A 19675-nucleotide genomic window follows, 5' to 3' on the forward strand; every position below is an offset into this window, starting at 1 on the left:
CACATTTACAGAGATCATAAGAACCACAGGGATTGATCAAAGACACATTTAAAGAATTCCTTGAGTCCTGGAGTCAAATACATGGGACACTCGTGAACTAAAAATGGAGAAGCTAATAACATGGGTAACAGCAGAGCTTTGGCCTCTCCGTTGGAACACTGGAGTAATGTAATCATCTAATTCCAATCTGAATCCTAGCTAATTAATATAAGCAGACTAAATAACAGTAATAAAGATTAGATATTTTTACTGACTCAGCAAACAACCTTTCAAGTTTCAAACAGCTGCCTTCCCATCTAAGATACCTCTAAGGCTCACAGATATCAGTTCTTTCACTAAATGAAGTGCTGACTAAGAGGACTGAGTATGCTATGAGGTATCTTGAGAATCTTCTACTTAGAAGACAACACAAGGTATCATGGGTCTTCCCTGGGGAGCCTTTTTGTTGTGCCCAAGAGAAGGAATGGTAAGGAGAAATGTGTCCTAAGCTTGGGGGCTCTCAAGGTAATTGTTTAATTGAATCCTTGGAGGGAAGGTCTCTAGCCCTTGGGATCAGAAACAAACCTCAGCTGAGCAAGTTACAGGAATTAATTTAAGGGAGACAGACCACATGTCTATCTTCCTGCCTGAAAGGGTTTTTGTAATCCACTCTAAGCAATGGGGTAGAGAAAAGCAAACAAGATGGTCCAAGAGCTCTGGTGGTACCTACAGCACACGTGTCCAACACAGTCAATGTCCCTCCTCTACAATCAATTTCTTTGAGAAAGCAAGGAGAGAAGAGAGATAAGACTCCATGGGGAGTAGCAGCTAGATAAGGTTACAAGTGTTTTTTCCACATGCCTTCTTGGCTGAGGATCTTATAGCCTTGAACATTTTTATGCTCACAGCACTTTGTAAGATTTATTTTTGAATTTTTTCATTTTACAATTTGTGAACCAATACACAAAAAGCTGTGTTTGGAAGGCTGAGTGGAGATACCTTTAACTTCAGCATCACTATTACCAGTGTATGCAGTTTCAGAAAGTCTGACAAGTGGGTTTTAGCCTCTGCCCCCACTGAAATCAAAATAATTACATCCAACAACTAACACTATCCAGGCTATTCTGCTGTGAATAGTCTTGGGCATCTCCAGTTAGCTTACAGCTCAGCACACTGTTTTGATGACTTTATGCAAAACAGAAAGAGTCTCCATCACAGATTTCTACTATAGACAAAAATAACACGACCACATTAAGCTGCTTTCGCTTGTCACCCCTGATGAACTTCATATGGCAACCAGACCAAAAGCCCCCGCTGAGCCCCTGAAGCTGCATGTGAAACGGAAATATCACAAAAAAACACTGCTGGCATCCCAGAACATGACTCACACAGCTGAAGCACCAAATCGTTACATTTAGAGCATTCTCGTTTGGGTATTTTTTAAGGATAGATCAAGAAGTCTTTTTTTTTCTTTGTGAAGAAAGTACATGGGAGCACCAGGGCTCCTAACTTGGTGCTGTCTCCTCCTGTGCTGGCTAACTTCAGGCAAGTCACCACGTATCTCTGCATTACCATTTCCATATGCAAAATTAATTACACAAATCCCCTTTGTGCAGCACATAACATCTATGGATGAAAAGAATATCCTAAAATCTATTTATGTTGTTAGACCAAAGAACTTCAATAGTTTGTGGAAAGCCAGGGCCAAGTCTCTTGTCAGTTTATCCCTTGTGACAGGTGTAAACTCTAAGTTCAGAAGTTATAACAAAAAGCTGTTTATAATTGATGGACCTTCCTGAATAGAGAAAAACGGGGAACTGATATGGGAAACCCACAGAAACAGCACAGGAAATGCTGTTAACTGTCCAAAGGGCCAGATTTTTAAGATGTCCAAAGCCAGAGATGAAGTCCATATGTGGTGGGATTTTCAGGACTAACCTTTATTCAAAGTCCCACTAAATCCAATGGCAGCGAAGCAGTGTAGCATGTGCAGACAGTACTTCCAACTGTAACCACTTTAAACACCATTGAAAACTGTCCCCCAGTATACAAACTAAAAAAACACTGTTTAATGTTACTTGTATGAATACTGTGGAAAACTTTTTTAGGCAGAAATGTGACTTTTAAATTGCAGCTTAGCGATCCATAAATGCTAATGAGATCCCGTGCTGTCTGCCCTGTGATAATTTTTTCCTATTAAAAGCTTGTTCTTTTTTTAACCTAATAAGCACATCACTAGTCTAGGCACATCCATCGTTCAAAATTTAAACTTATAGTTAAAATACAAAGAGAGGTCGCCTACCAGTAACCAGAATTTTTGAGAGATGAATTCTTGATGTATATTCAAACTGATGAGCTACATATATGCCCTTTCACTTAAGACTAGTCTTGTATCTTTGCAATGAATAATTATATATGGTACTTATATAAGGAAATTCAGTTTCCTCCCAACCATGGAAGTAAAACTCAGGGAACTTCCAAAAATTCTGACGGAGAGCAAAGCAGTCAAAAAGAAAACATAAATGTAAACTATACATATATATATATATACACACACACACACACACACACACACATAAAGCCTATTGGTAAATCATCTCTTTACTCTTTTTGAGTAGCAGTGTGCAAGTATAGTTTATCACTGTGATTTAAACAACTACAACTGGCCACTAAGTACTTGAGGTCCTGTAGTCTTATGTATAAACCACACTATCACTTCTTCACTGACACATAGGTTTGAGTAATGTTAATGCACATGGTGAAGGTAGAGACGGCACTTCAGATGGCATCGTCTCCAACGTCTCATCTATTTCTCCATAATGCTGTGTGCTTTGGAGAAGTACTCTGTAGTAATAGCAGGAGATTCCTCTTAGCAGTCTGATAGCAAATTTTCACAGAGTCTCCAATTGACTTTGACAGTCTGTGTGAAAATGGCTGAACTGTTAAACCCTTCAGAAACACACATGAATAGCCTGAAGCATTTGAATGTGTGACTGTAGATGTAGACAACCCCTGGCATCAAAGTATAAAAAGCAAATTCTGCTTTAGAGGCAAAACAACGGGAAAAAAATGGAGATTAAATAAAACCTGCTAATGAAAATGAAGAATTCTACCATGATTTGAGGCAGAAAATGAAGAAGGTCATTCATAAGAACATATGTAGCTTCTGAGAAACCCGCAGAGGAAGTTGCCTTGACAAAAGCAGAAGTAGTAAAAACCAAGCCGAAGACCTTAATGAGCCTAAGTGAGAGTTCAAAATCTTTTAGCCTTAAGCAGATATTCCATAACAGCTTTAACAAATGATACAGAAGCAAAAAAAAAAAAAAAAAAAAAAAAAAAAGTTAAGAAGCCATTCGGAGAATGTGCTACAGCACAGATGGTTTTCTTTGTTGAAGTATTCCTGCCTCTCTCCACAAAAAAACCCGCCCACATGACAGAAAAGAGCCAACTGGACAGATCCCACTAAGAGGGTCCGATCCCCCACAGCGCTGAAAGATTGGTTTTCAACCCCTTCACTCACACAACGGACTGGCTGCTATCACAAGGGCTTGCGATGGCGTTTTCAGCGGGCTTGATCCAGGAGAAACAGGTAAAATTGTTTAAGCTTGGTTACACAGGAGCTAAAGGGCATGAGAATAAATGATCAGTACAGTTCTGCTAGATCAGAGCTTAAAGGTTTGGTACTACTGTGTATCTATGACCTAATGTGAAAAATATTTTTGTTGAAATTCTTTCCAAAACTGATGCCAAGACAGATATCCCAGAAAACATTAAACAGAGCAAAATAAAAATAGGAGGAAAGCACATGCATTGTCCCAAATCTCTCTTTTGCATAAGTACATAGTACATTATGTACTACTTTTATTAGCAAATGAAGTTGTGTAAAAACAACGACTAATAGTAAGAAGCATCAATGTTAATATGCAAATACTACTAGTATATTTTCAAACCCATTTTTTCCATTTCTAGAAACACAGAACAAAAACCCCCCCGAACCATCTTTTTATGGACAATCTGTTTGAGATGAGTTTGCTCACAAGTACTATTCAAAAACATTTTTTTGAAAGTATTTTCAAATTGAAAACTGTTTAAATGTTTTTTTCCATGTACTTCTAATATCTATGTCAAATCGGGTACATCTGGGCTGTGGATGAAGTGTCTCTAAGCAGACTTAAGTATTTTGGAAGAACACTGGGACAGTTCTTGTAAATATTAGACTGCTATGGTTATGCAATATGGTCCAATATTGGATTGTTTTCAACTCCTCTGAAGTCCATTCCAGGTTAATACTGATTATTAATATCAGTTTTGAGCATAAGCTTGCAGTTTAAAAGTTTGTATTTCTACAGAACAACTCTCCACAACAGGATGTGGCTTGGGTTCTTTTTTTCACCTACCTGTTACTCTACAGTAACCCACAAGAAGTTCTTCCTACTGTAATTTAAGCAGGATCCTGAAAGACTGAGTGTAATGAAAACATGTGCCTTTGTATGTAGAAGTGGAACAGTTCTGTGCCAGCATACGATTGCCACGTGCAGATCTGTGATTGCCCACATCCTACTGACATGTCTACACACCATCACATAATGTCCCCTCCCTTGTTGATACACATGTAAAATCTGTGCCAAATAACCCTGTAAAATATATCTCTATATAGCTTTGACTACAATCCCAACAGGTATTATTTATCCTACAAGTGCATTATATCCATTTCTGCTGCACAATATATCATATATTCAACAGTACGCACTCCTGAGCAACGTAACCCACGGTATACCAGCTCTTGCAGGAATGTGTCCTACAAGGCATTTTTGAGCTACATGTTTCTTTTCTCATCCCTCCTAGATATACTGAGTTTCCTCCGCTCTGTCCTTTGTCTTTATTACCCCTTTGCTGTCTTCCCTTACACTTGGACCGTGCTTTCTCTTCTATTGCATTAACTCTGAAATCCCCCCTCTTCTATGAATGCCATTACTGACTCTGCCACTTCCTATTCTTTCTGTACTGTATTATGCTGTACCATATTTGTTCATGCACAAACACTGTATTTAATTTGGAGCAAGGATTTTTGTAACTTTTTTATCCTGTGCTGTTATTTTGTTAACCGCCAAGTGCATCTGTGTTACTATGTAAATAAACAACAGTAACAAAATCCGGATGAAACTCTACAGAAATGTAGGTAGTCAGAATGAAATTACCCAAACTGGCAAGTGGCCAGGACAAGAGGGCCAGCACCTTTACTCTTGTGGAAAGCACCAACGGATCATACAGATGGTTTGGATGAGTCAAAATCATAACTACATAAATACATAATTTAAATGAAATTTCAAAACACAGTACACCAGCATCTATCACTTTTTAATTATCTAACATACCTGTCAAGGGTGCTAGAGGCTCATTAGCAAACACCTTCTCAGGGCCACCTCCCATTGCAGTTTGCTGTAGCCCGAGACTCAGGAAGTGAAGGTCGTCATTTAAATTCAAGACAAAGTGATTATAAAGCAGCACATTCTGCCCAAGATGTGGGGTTCCTGTGACAACGGCTAACCAGCAGCTCTCCACCAAGTTTGGCAGTTCTGTTAGTTATATTAATCCAGTGAAACTTGGAAGAAATGCTCAAAACCAGGGCTGTAATCTCAAACTGTCAAGAGCTTTTTTGTTTCCTTAGTTTAGTAACATAGAACAGGTTTGATACCCATTGTAACACAGCATTTATTTGTTTGATAGTCATCTGGCCACCACACCCAACAGAGCAGGCTAAACTCAAGGGATATTTGTTTACTCTCCCACGGAGGAGGGTTTCAGCATGCTTCACCAGCACGACACCCTTTCCCTTGACCTCTCCTCAAATATAATTCAGCCACCCAAAGACTTTTCCAAGAGGCACCTTCAGCTCCTGAGAACACCTGCAAGAGTGCTGCATTAACACTGACTTCTTGCTTTTATTATCACTCAGTTCTCATTTTCCTTCAACCTGCAGCTGGGCTTCAGGACTGTTTTTTTTTAACCTTGCTGAGCTGCCTTCTATGTTTGAAGTCCCTATTTACTGGTAAAGAAATTCAAGGTGTGGACTGAGCACATTCATCTGAGTTTACAGCCTATTCAGCGCTTGTCCAAAAGAAAGAGGGCAGAAGTACTGGATCCCTCCTTAACCTGCCTCGCTGTCCTTAGCTCTTACTCAGCAATGGGATGGCATTCATAAAACCTTTGGTCAAATTCCTCCTCTACAGTCAGACTCCTCCTGTTTATATGTGTATCATCAAATACTGCTTAAAGAAAGGAATCATGTCTAACAGTGCTTAGATGGAAGTATAACAGAGTCATACCTAAATTGTCACAGACTAATAATAAAGCAGAAGAGCTATTAAAACAGCCTGAGAGTGAAACCACTGAGTAATTTGCCTATTAAGAAAACACTGCAAATAAGACAAACAACTGACCCCTTCCTCTGTTTAGAGTCTGTCTGATGAAGGTATGGTAACACTAAGAGCTACTTAACATGATCGCAAATGCTCATTTGATGAAGCTTTCAGTGCACATCAGGAAAGCACAAGGAAACAAACCAAGGCATGCAGACGCGGACAGGCAGAATTAGCATCTTTGGATTCTTAGCTTTCATTTAACAAAAGGGAAATACAGTTCCTATCTTCATATGAAACATTACTTTCTTGTTCCACCTGCATTAAGACAGGCTAAAATAAGACCTCAGAAGAGGTATTTCCTTTCCTTTTCATCTCTGAAGGGAATTAACTGACAAGCGCACGGGTGACCCTTTAAAAAAAGACCGCTGCCAAGTACATCACTGCCAGAGAATTTACCGTCTCTTTTTATACCACATACTTGCCTATTGCATACCAAGAAGAAGCTTATTTCATTGTGAGCAGCTCCCTCGGAAAATAGAGGACACTTAAGAGCATCACGACAATCTTTTCCCCTGCTTTTCACTGCCAGACATTAGCTGTTGCCACATTTATTTCCCTTTTTATATATCTAGATCCCTGGGCTTCTACTACTGCCCAACAGCAGCACTTACAGCCTAGGAAATGTGTTTCCTCCTGCTGCTGCTGAATACCTAAAATACACAGTTTTCCTACTTTTTTACATGATTATACTTAAAATTAAAGAATAAACCATGATTTACTTTTTATTTTCAGAAAGTTATTTGGGGTTATGATTTTAAAATGTGGCTTTCATTTCCATGCTTACAAACTATGTCTATTCCGAAAATATTTAATAGCAAGCTGCTGCCTAATTAGATGACTTAATGTTGCAAAACTCTGCATTTAAAAGCAAAGGAACTGCCAAAGAAGATAAAAATCAGATTTTTTCCCTTTGTTTGCTATGATGTGCATTTTTTTCCTATTTATATTATGTGCAGAAAAAAAGAACGATAAGGCCATGAATTCACAGGGTTTTCCTTTAGAGTGTTTGTAAGTCAACAGGGGTGTTTATAGGATGTTTGCTTTTTTGTTTGGGTTTTTTTGTTGTGTTTTTCAAAAGTGACAATGAGAAGCCAATAACCCAAAGTATATTCCTGAACTCTTTAACAGTGTCTGCTAGGCAGACAACCTAGCTGCAGTGTGATTAAATAATCTAACTGCTAGATCAATGAATGCAGCATGAATTAAAATGGCTGCAAGCTTCTCCAAGCACAAGATTAGAGATCCAAAAAAAAGGTTTCTGTTACTTTTTATTTTACATTTCAAAGAAAATGTAACCATTTATTTAAAAAAAAAAAAATCCATGCCTTCCTGACAGAAATAATACATTATTATTCTAATATGTGGTGACTAAACCATATATTTTTATTGTCAAAGATCAGACTACATTTTGCCATTCTCATATTGAATAACCGCATTCAAGGAAAAAGCAGACTCTGCTCAAGAAATATAATGGTGCTAGGATCTGGTCCAAAGTGAACCGTTATCTCACGCGTGAAGATAATGAATGTTAATTTAAAATAATGTTCTCTCAACTCCAGGGTTTGGGTTTTTTTTCATATAATCAATCAGGCCTGAAAATGCGTGCATGCGCTCTCACTCCCGCACGCTCGCTCTCTCTGCCACTCATCCATAAACACTTCATTACATATTCTCATTCCCAGATATTCAGGAGAAAATTTTCTGCAGGTGTAAACTAATAAAGCTCCACTGAAGGCAACAGTGCTGCACCACATTCTGTCAGCAGAGACACTGGTCCTCTCCCACCTATACTGCAACACGTGTACCTCAGCTTTCACTTAATGCACATTTTACACCAAACTCTCCTTTCTTCCTCTCATATGGGTGTTGCCCAGCTCTTATTTGCACTCAACAGACAACCACCCTGGCCCTTCGTTAACTCACCCCTCGAGATCTCTCACCACCATCGAACACTGTGCAGGCAGGCAGGTGTATGTGGCTCCCTGCTGCAACCAGACAGGAGCTCTCAAGGAAACATGAGAGGCTGCAAGGCACTGGGAGAGGACAGAGACCAGGCTTCACCCAAAAAAGAGGTAGGTTTTAAAGTTATTCAGTTATTAAAGAGAATTCACAACCTTCCAAAATGGAGTTTTGGGATAAATCTTTACGCATAAAAGCAGGAACTATTGTTTTTGAATTATGGAAAATTGAAATTATTATTATTGTCTAGGAGCTACTAGGGGAAAGTAAGTTTTCTACAGCTTTCTATACAAGAAAATTGGGTAATTTTTGGCATCCTTCTGGGAGACACTTCAGATTGGCAAAGGCTGGAGGCAAGACTCTGGATTACACGACATGCTAGTTTGATCAAGAAAGGCAGTTCTCATGTAAGAAGAGCCAAGGGGAAATCTGGATAGCATTCCTTCCCACTGGCCCAGGACACACTGTAACAGCTTATCCACTGCCTTGGCAGAGCAAACACCGTGCTGCTTCCTTGCTGCACCTGTACTCAAAGCATCTGCACCATCAATTACCTTTAGCTGATGCTCATCAGTGTTTCCTGTGCTGCTATAAGGGTCGAAAATCATTCCACTCTGTTGAGACCTACGTGGCTTCAGAGGTTGGTGCCTCAAATTAGGCTTATATTTGGATGATTTATAAACAGGTTATTTTTATAAAACTTTTAAAAATTATTAATGTTCGTATAGATTAGAAAACCTAATAAAACTGGCACCTGGAGGTACTTGACTGATAATCTGTATTTCCTAAAAGATACAAGCTGAATACCAAGAGGAGGTCTCATGTCTGGAATCAGAGAGGAGTCAGCAGAAACCTCCAATTAGGAGGCTTTCTAAAAAAGCCTTCTGGGAACCGGCAGAGTGGAAAGTGTGCAGGAAAAGGAAGAAATCTCTCTTGCAACAAATATTTCCTGTAAGTCTATTTACTTAAGATCAGTGTAAGAAGACAAAGCTACAAAACTAAGAGATAGAATTACAGATTGAGTGTGGCCATGTTTCTTCCTTTCCAACACTGTCAGTCTGAAATCTTCCAGGTATGCATCAGCACTCTCATTCAAAAAGATACATCAGTGAAAGAAAACAATCTTTTATTAACAAGCAAACAAAGAAACAAGGTTTTAATACTTATGGCAGCTTTTAAGCAACCTGACATGACATACTGTTAAGAGGTCAGACACTGTGAGTTACCAGTGAACAAAGTGCATCCCTTCTCACTCTTCCCCACATTTTACCAAGATGAAGAAAAGTTTTCAGAAAGTTCTTTTGATTGGTGAGAAAAATTTTATTTTCTCCTTTTTTTATTGAGAAAATGTTTGTTTCAACGTCATATTGTTCAGTATGCCATATTATCTTCAAATGTCAGCCTGCATCCAATGCTGACACCGAAACATCAACCTTCCTGAGAAAAGGTTCATGCAGTCAGTTCTTAGGAATGTCCTGAAGTCTATACTACAGTCCTTTGAAGCTAAAAATTGTGCCAGTATGGTTCTTCTGAAAACTAATAACAATTCTTTGCTTTTAATTAACACAGAAAGGAGAATTTCTGAAATTTCTGAACTATGTAAAAAAGGAATAGAAGCACAAGGTGAGGGGAACATTAATCTGTCTAAATTCCTTGTTGCAAGGAGCAAAAAGGATTATCTAGATTTTACAGGTAAATGCTATTGAACAGAATGAGTCCATGTAATTTTCAGAATTCACAGGGTTTTAATTTGTGTTCTATGATAGAAAAAACCATAAGTTTCCGGTTGTATTTGTTTCCTAGCTTTCCTGATACAAAAATAAACCTTTTTTCTCATAATGGCATCAGCTTTTTGGTTAAGAATCCTTACATTTCTTCTTTTACCAGTTCCTTTATAATTAAGGCTTTCTGTAACATCCAGGCTTTAAGATACACAGAAAATGTTAAAAGGCTCTAGTAGAAAAATGTCAGCCATGCTTCCTCTGTTCTTTTCATAGGAGCTATAAATTCCTCCCAAGATTAATGTACATGCAGGAAAAGTCCCTTAATTTCAATGGGAACAATGTAAAATTCAGGATGCGTGAGTCTTGTTAAAATAACAAGTTACCCGGTGGATACTCAAAAGGTGTGAAAAACACCACGTAACACAGCACGCTCCCATAGAAGAATCAAAAAAATAACATTACATAAAAATATACAGGCAAAACAAACTTGTGTTCTTCCTGTGTCAGGGGGGTTGGAACTCCATGATCCTTGGGGTCCCGTTGAACCCAGACCATTCTATGATTCCTTAAATCTTGGAGTTGTACATTAAGTTTTAATTTTAAAAAAGATTTTATGAAAATAAACTTGATTCGTTAGTATGCCACGAGGTCTATGCATTTTTATGCCTGCGGGAAACCAGTGCTTATGTGATCAAGGTTTCCATCTTTATATTAATATTAATCTATTGGTAACACCGCATTTTCTGCAGTGAACATCATCAATTTTCATCAGTGAACAATCAGTAGCCTGTGATTACATTTTATGAAATAGCAATTCTTTTGTTTTGATTTTGCACAATTTTGAACCTGAATCTTGAGTAATTGGTTGGGGAGAGGGGATTACGCATAATGGCTGGGTTTAAGCTTGTCCCTGAAGTCAATGATGGCTCAGAAGATACTGAGCTCAAACTTAACAGCAAACCCACTATTCTGAAGTAATATGTCCCCTTTAATTTGTGCACGTAAATGCACACACTGGAAAGTTACACAGCAAGGCACAAGCTACCCCTCTTTGGAAGTTTCATTTTATTGGCAATTGCACCAAGAAAACAGTAATAGGGCAGAAACAGTCAGTGCAGACTTGGCTGTTACTCTGTTTCTGACTTGAGAAGCACCTCTAATTGTAAACAGGTATCTGTAGTGCGAGGAACTCTCTTACGGATTATGTAAATGTTGTGTGAGACTTCAAAGAAAAATATGAAAAATAAAAATAAAGAAAATAAAGCTCACTTGTCTTGGGTCTTGTCAAAGATTTGTTGAGCAATAAACATATCTTACATCCTTTTAATTTATTTTTCACTGTATATTATTTCTAGCTACTTTGGGATTCTGCTAATCATTTTCTCTCAACCCCATTTTGTTTCACTTCACTGCTTTCCCAGAAGGTTCCAATAAAAACTAATGCTGGAAGAATCGCTCTTCTAAAATTAGTGAACTAAGTACCATATCCCATAAGTCGCTGCATGCAACTCCCATCCGCCTGCCTTTAAAAGGCTAGATAATAATGCCATACCTTAAGTGCACGAGATCAAAGTACAAATACCCACTTTCCAAAATGCTGCTTTTGAGTACTACACCTACTAGCAGACTCCTACAGTCTGTAACTAAAACATTACTAAGGTAGCTGCATTAAAATCATGTATTTGAACATAAGGCAAGTGGTTTACCTTTTATTTTGAACACACTAACAAAGCAAAAGTAAATGAAGCATAGGAGAAATGAGAAATAAACAGCAAAGTGTTTAACACTCCTTTTTTAAAATCACCAAATCGCAAATCAATAGTGTCTTATTGTGGACAAAAATTAATTAACACAGTGAGACCAGTTCTTGACCTGCAAAAAACCCCATGATTTCTACAGAAGGGGTGAATGGGATGTTACTGGTATTTTTACAGGTAGACTTGCCTTCATTTTTTAACCAATAAGTAGATTTCAGTTCTTCAGATTTCACTATCTCTGGCGTTAAAATTATTTGTTAAGAATTAGTTAAGAGTTTGTTAAGAATCACCATACTACAATTGAGAGTTCTATAGAGTCGGTATCATTAACTCCCAATGGTTTATTCTGCAATTATTTAATCTCAGAATTTAACATGCAATACAGTGCAAAGGTATACGCAAAGATGTTCCGACTGCTGGCACATCCATAACACTATTTTCCTTATATTTTTAAATATTTTTGTAATTTTGAAATTTGAAATATTATGGTCCTGCCATTTTTTACCAGTAATGTACTTTAAACTCAAATTGCATGTGTCTACACTTTCACAGTAGCAAATTCTGCACTTTAGTGAAGTGGAAAATGAGAGATTGGAAGAAAATAAACCCCAGTCTTTTTGTACACAAACTCTCAATGACTACACTTTGGATTTATCTATGTGGTACAGCTATAGGATCAGGCTCTGACAGAACATCACCAAAGCTGGCTCGCCTAAAATTAGACACCATGAGCTTTAGCTTGGGTTCATGGACATGTCACACTGTATCACCACTATGCCTGCTGTCGCCTGCCCACAAGACTAAAAGACCCTGTTCGTCTCAGGGAGAAAAACAACAGTAGAGAGACATAAAAAAGATTAATGAAATCTCACTAAAACATTAGGAAAAAAAATCTGCATTTAGCATAGCTTATGACTCAAGTTAGTTCATCCTCTAATAACTTGTGTAATTCAAGAAATTGATTGCAGCCATCTTACATCAAAAAGCACTTCAAGCCAACTGTGTATGACTTCAGATTCTCAATGAAACAGTATAGTTGGAACAAGTAGCTTATTTACTCCTTTTTAACAAACCAACAAACAAAAAGCTAAAATGCCATTATGCAGCTATTTGTCTAGTTTTCCCGTTAAAAAAATAATCATGTAATTCATTACCCACAGTTTAGTTTAAAATAAATAAATAATAAGACAGGGTTCAGACTTGCTCAATTAACTCGATGGCAGACTGGTTTAAGCAGATGATGAAACTGTGTTTAAAGACCAGAATTGAAAACGTGGAAAAAATTCATCTCGACCCTGCCCTGGTGTCGCAGGGAGATGCATGCAGAGAGGCCTCTGAAATCAGAGCTCCGTGTGCCATAGGAGTTCACCCGCTCAGGCTGGAGGCCACAGTGGTTTTTATACCGTATGCAGCCACTCAGCTATCTATCAATCTACTTCCCATTACCTTCACTTCATCCAGGAATGAAAGGGTTTTTTTTGAGAAATGCTATTTTCCACCATTTAAAGAGGAATTTGAGCTTTATTTCAATAAGAAAAAAACAACAAACATACTTTTTTTGCATTTTGTATAGCTGCAAGATACTCTTTCACCAATGCTGAATTTGCATCTTCATAGTGCAATGAAAACAACCGAAAACTTAGGAATGTAAGAGTTAACTTATTAAGAAATTCCTGCAAAATGGAATCATTACCTCATTTTATAAACTACCTATTTTGCAGGCTACATTCTCCCGACTGGCAGATTAAACCTTAGAACAATAACCCAATTATGAGCTAAATTTACATTCAACTGATCAAAAATCATCCAGAGCCTGACAAGAACAATCTTTGTTCACAACATTTAGCACAAGCAACACTGACAGACTAAAATGTATGAGCTATATAAAAGATGACATATGTTGCACTGCCCGGCTACCAAGGGCACCACGCTCCAAGTGCTATGCAAGTACTATTGGAGTGTTTATCACATCCTGAGACTAAAAAAACCCCCAACAAAAACCAACACAAAAAAACCCTGCAGATAAAGAACATGATCAGACATTAGCTCCATTTGTGCAAGAAGGATGATTAAAAAATGTTGGATAGCACGGAAAACCACCCAAACTAGTAAAATTAGCGGTCAGAATTCAAAAGAAGTTTATGTATTTACTAGATAGACACAAGAAAAAGGATTGCTTCAACAATTCTGATCTAACTCTAGCAAAAAAATTAAAAGCATCTCCTTTATCTCATTCAGGAAAGTAAACTTGCATGCATCTGGCCAGTAATTTTAAATAACTCAGCATTTTACAAACCAAGTTCATCACTGGTGTAAACCACATATTCTTTGGAGAGATTAAACTTTAAATAAAGTTTGACTTGGTATTTGTAACAACCTACAATAGGGACTCCTTTTACTGACATGCCACTCTGAAGCTAAAAAAGCCTTCAAACAAGTTAAGAAAATCAGAAGTTTGCTCAAGATATTTGTTAATCACCACTCTGTCCCTCTTTCAGAACTTTTATTCTGGACAGATTCACTGCCTGAAGTCCTTACACACTTCCAGAGCTAAATTCTCTAGAAAACTGTGGAAGGCATTAACTATGTGAACTTGCTACAGGTATGTCCAAGCTTTGTGAACTTTAGCTGACAAAAGTTGGGTAACCAATGCCAAAACCTGTCTCCTAATTCCAAAATGTCCCCTGATTCTCTAGTTGCATGTAATGAGGCAAATTAAGACAATGCAGACATTTATGGAGAACTTTAGACACCTAAAACTGAGAAAATATCTTCAAATGTTGTCTTTTATCGATTTCTTTTTTATGCGTTTCATGCTAATTCAGAGACTGCAGCTAGCACAATTCAGTGGCCCCCAAGCAGCATTTCACTGATAGGGATGCACACCAGTCTAGACGTAGCCTAAGCCACTTCAAGGAGAGTTTGAGGCCAAATTCACTGTCTATCCACATTGTTTTCTTCTCTAGGAGAACCACATCACTTAACAGCACTCAGCAGGTTGTATTCACCTGCAAGGCAGAAATGCCAAGCTCACTTCACAAACTTTCACTGCCACATTTGCTCTTGAGATGACATGGGGATGAAAAGCTGACTTGGGCTCATCCCCTGCAGAAACCTCAAGACCTTCCTGAACAGTCCCTTCTACTGTTTACTACAAAGGCAGGTGGAACCCCCAGGAAACCTGAACACTAGCTGCATACAGAGTGCCTGCTACCCACATAGTATGGACATACAAGAAATTAAAGCAAACAACTGAGCAGTCACTTCTTGTGCACACAAGGTTAAATTCTTGTGCACACACATTAAATTCTTACTTCTGTAGTGTTCAATTTTTCCAGAAAAGTTGAGTGATATTGCTCTGGCTCACAATACATAAGGACTAAGACAAACTGCCAAGGCACTCAGTTCATGGGGTTTTTACATTTGTATTTGAAAAGAAGAACTGCAAGTGCTTGCCTAGAATTAAGCAAACAAAACAAAAACCCCAAAACCGCCACATGAAAACACCACCACTAGGTTAACTGGTATGGAGGGCACTTCCCTGTTAAATTTGAGCTATAAAGCCCTAACCTGTGGAAGAAGAGCATTTTCTAGCACACCAGCACTAAGACCCCCACCTAACATCCACGCACTCACAACTCCTCTTACATAGCTGACTTCATCTCTAGGTAATTTCCATTCCCACTCAGTGTTTTGGTGCTGAACTCAATATGAAGTATCAGTTGCAGATGCTTCTTCTTGATGGCAGAGACCATCATCCATAGCACAATCAACAGTCACTAACACAGGAACTTTTTCTTCCCACTCATTAAAATCAAAATCACCATCAGAAAAATAATGTGCTCTCTGTTGTACTACCTATCCCTTGAATAATTCCCTTTCCTGTACCAATATCTGGTCAAAGCAAAAAGATGGCATTAAACATAAATCCATGCTGGGAATTTTCTGTAGGTACTTTCACTTTTATACAAAACAGCAGTCACCAAATGGTCTACTTCCCTAAAGACTTTCCATAGTACGCTCAGAATGGTTGATAACAAGATTTAAATAAAAAAAAAAAAGAAAAAAAAATAAGTGGAGATATGTCAGGTCCTTTGCACTAAAGAATGAGGGACGAAGAAAAACCCAAGGGACTGCAACCCGAAACACAAACTGGCATTTGTATCCCACTCTTCCCCTCCTCCCAACACCTGTCTCAGTGATCACTCTTCAAGAGTTAAACAATTTCCCACAAAGAACAGCAAGAAAAGTGAAAAGGAAAAACCCAGCATCACTAAGGCAAAAATGTGTTTTCCACCTTTGGTCCTTTCCACTGCAGTAAGGTCTCCTTAACACTACAACAAATAGCATTACGTCTACAATACAGAGATTATGGCAGCTGATTCCAGGATGTTAAAATGCTAAATTATACCATTATATAACCAACCAGCACAAAATTAAATAGTTTTTCACTCCTTTTCCTCTTCCGAGGCTATCCCAGCTCTAGCCCTTCTGTTTGCCATGTTCACAGAAGACAAAACCAAAATAACTAGAGTCTGATATTTTCGGGATAAGCCCTAAAAGACAACACAAAGTTTTTCAAGTCCTTAACATCAGCATTTTACAGTGGGCTGTTCCTGAAACACAGAGAAGGTCAGGAAAGCACTCCAAAGCTCTCCATCATCTTCACCACAGAAAACCCCACACCTACACTTGCATCCATCCCGAGTGAGTGAGGAGATGGATAGGCCTCTGGACAGCCCCTGAGGTAGGGGAAGAGGGAAACGCCTCACAAAATTAGCCAAGGGGAGTTATTCGGAGACACAGTTTCAGGGGCACACACAAAACCCCCAAAACCCAAGCCCCTTAGTAGTTCATGTTCTCCCGAAATTCTACCGCTCCAAGGGAAGGCCCTTTCTGTCCGGGGGCAGTGAGTGAACTGCTTCGAGAGGGCACGGAAGGCCCCGGTCTGCGGTCAGCCGGGTTCCCCGCACGCCCGCCGACCGCAGCGGGGGGACCGGAGGAAGAGAGCGGATAAATGAGCCCCTTTTCTCCCGCCGCGCCCTACCCCGGAGCAGATGGGGAGGGCATGGAAGACCCCGGGGCCATGCTGGGGGACGAGGCGCTCAGCCAGCAAAACGATCCGCGAAGCCAGGGGCCCCCGTTCCCCGCCTGCCCTCTCGGCAGAGGCAGAGCCGGGCAGTAGGGCCGTCCCCGTGGCGCAGCCCGCCCGCAGCCGCTCGGGGGGAGGAGGGTTGGGGCTCTAACTTGACCCCTTTCCCCGTCCCCTCCTCTGCCCCCCCGCGGGGAAAGGGAGCCATGGCCCCTCTCCCACCGCGGTCGGCCTGCGGGGGCCCGCCGTCTCTCTCCTGTGGAGACTCGGCGCTGTCGAACAGCTGCCATTACTCGGGCCAAGACCCGTCCTCCGAGTAGACATCCCCCACCCCAGCAAGGAAATGAAGGGGAGGCGGGTGTGTGCGCGAGAGAAGGGAAAGGCGGGGTGAAAGTGGGGAGCAAAGCCGTCGCCCCGCGTGTGGGAAAAGAGCAAGGCGTGGGGGGGTGGCGGGGCTGAGGCCGGGCTGCGCCACACCCCGCTCGGCCTCGCCTCTCACGCGAGTCCCCGGCTCCCCGCTCCCTGCAGGCCCGCGCAGAGCGTTCAAGGCAGCGATTCCCTTGTGCGCCCCTCTCCCCACCCCACCTCCTCCCGCCCCGACCCCGGGATGACTGCAACTCGGCACGGGGGCGCGGGGGACCCGCCGCCGCCTCCCAGCCGAAATCTGACCGGGGAAGGTGTAGGGACAAAAATAATCGCCGTTAATAATCACACGCGCTCCGCCGCCGTCCCCTCCTCCTCCTCGATTTCCAAGCGGGCTGCCAGATAATCCTTTCCACTCCGAAAAATGAAATATAATAATAAAAAAAATCCCGCCTTCCATCTACCCCCCACCTCCCCCTGCCCAGCCCCACACATTTTATTATTAAGTATAATTGCTCCCCCCTTCCCATATAGCACCCCGCGGGGCAGGATTGCCCGCTCCTCCGGTGCCCAGCCCTTCCCCTGTCCCCTCTCCCCCATCTCCTTGGAACAGTGTGTACATGATTTTGTAGTTTTTTTAAGGCGCCATGTTTATAATCCTCCATCATATTAAAAAAAAAATCCACCCAGCATGAGACACGGCGTCTCTCGCACCCCAAAGCCAGGGAGGCAGACACAGAAATATCCACAGGGCTGTAAATTCACCCCCCCTCCCGCACACACCCCCCTCCTCCCCAGACTTAAAAGTCTCTCTCACCTTGTGCTGCTGCCGCTGCTTCTGCTGCTGCAGGGGGGGGAGAAGTTAAGCCAGGGGAAACTTTTCAATCCCTTCCCCAGGCCGCTGCTGCCTCCTCCTTCCACATATTTTTCCCCTCAGAGTTTTATTGTGTCTGAATTTTCTCTCTCTCTCTCCTCTTCTGTCTGTCCACAGTTCAGGTTTCTGGGGTAAACAGGGTTTAGGATGGTGCTACGGATATTTGGGAGAAGGAGAACTCTAGTGGTGTCTGCTGGAGTTGCTGTTTGTTTCTTTTATTATTTTTTTTAATAATACATTTGAAACGGTTCTTTAACTATTTATTATATATGTATTTGATCATAATCTTAGGTATAGAGCCTATCTTATTGCAGAGGCAAAACGTGCTGGTTATCTGGCCACAATACATGCAAATGCTTCCTATCGTGAAGTCCAACTTGGAGAAATTCCTGATAACATTTTCAAAAGTGAATGCTCACCTTGAGCAACAGAAACAAAAGCATGCAGAATCTGCGGCATGTCTCAGAGTTGGATGTATGCTGGGAGCTGTACATCCACACTTCAAGATAAATATTATTAATAATAATTTTCCAAGCAAATACATTCTGAAGTTTCTGAAATACTTCATAAATTATTAAATAGAAAAGTAACATACTTCACAATTAATTAATCTTGACCAGAAGCGTGACATGCTTTATTGACATACACCAAGTGTAGTTCTATAAACATTTACGCATGCAAATAATTTTATTCATATGAGTAGTCATTAGTATTACTGAAATAGTTTTGGACTGTTAACGATGAGAAAAATGTATCCACTGTGCCTGGTCATTCAAACATTTAATAGAATTTGCACACTGAACAGTAAAAGTCTCTCCAGTGTGTTTAGTAAATAAGATTTCTAGTGTCTAAAACCACATTTTGTTTCAGACTGCTGCATCAGGACTTTACTTTCTATTTTAAAAAATACAATGCAAATAACAGTTTGTTGCACAGCAGTGATAAAGCTTCTATTACGTATTTAAATATGAAAGAACATTTTACATTATCTAAAATAAATAGATAGGAAAGAAAGTGCTGGTAATCTGCTTTCAAAGGGTGCTTGAGGGGTTGGGCAGATACCAAACAGTGGTACTATAATTTATTAACTGCATTATATTGCTTGTATTAATAAAAAGGACATTCTTTAAATAAGAAGGGATTTACCATCAGTATAATTACAAAAAGGCTACCTTATGTTAAGCAGTTAGTTGTGATGTTTGGCTCCGATTTCGTTAAGGCATGTAATTTCCAAAAGAAGTTTGATAGAAATATATGCCAAGTTTCCATGGGATATTGCTGGCTTGGCTGTCTTAGGTTTCTTTGAAACCTTCTCTATACAAATTGCATCTGAGCTATATTTATGTAAGAAAAAAATAATCTTTGGGTCCTTAGTGTTTCTTGCATGCAGTCAAGCTAAATTCTGCTCAAGCTGGTGTGGTTAAAGGTGCACCAATTTTTGCATCCAGAAGCAGAGAGGAGCAGTGAAACTAAGCCGCATACACACCCAGCTTCAGTTCTTCGGC

The 19675-nt window shown here is 40.1% G+C and overlaps 1 protein-coding gene across 3 annotated transcripts in view; it reads right to left on the minus strand.

The window, feature by feature from the left end:
* ZMYND11 (zinc finger MYND-type containing 11) overlaps nt 1-18240 on the minus strand; it is a 109381-nt gene extending 91141 nt beyond the window's left edge. For 2 of the 3 annotated variants that reach the window (XM_084279921.1, XM_084279919.1), the window contains exon 1: nt 18114-18240. The gene's annotated coding sequence lies outside the window, so the exon portion shown is untranslated. Of the gene's footprint in view, nt 1-17602; nt 17657-18113 lie in introns of those variants that run through there. The other variant, XM_084279920.1, reaches the window with a different exon arrangement.
* Between the last annotated feature and the right edge of the window lie 1435 nt (nt 18241-19675).

The sequence above is a fragment of the Gallinula chloropus genome (assembly GCF_964237585.1).
Source record: "Gallinula chloropus genome assembly, chromosome: 2".
NCBI classification, from domain to species: domain Eukaryota; kingdom Metazoa; phylum Chordata; class Aves; order Gruiformes; family Rallidae; genus Gallinula; species Gallinula chloropus.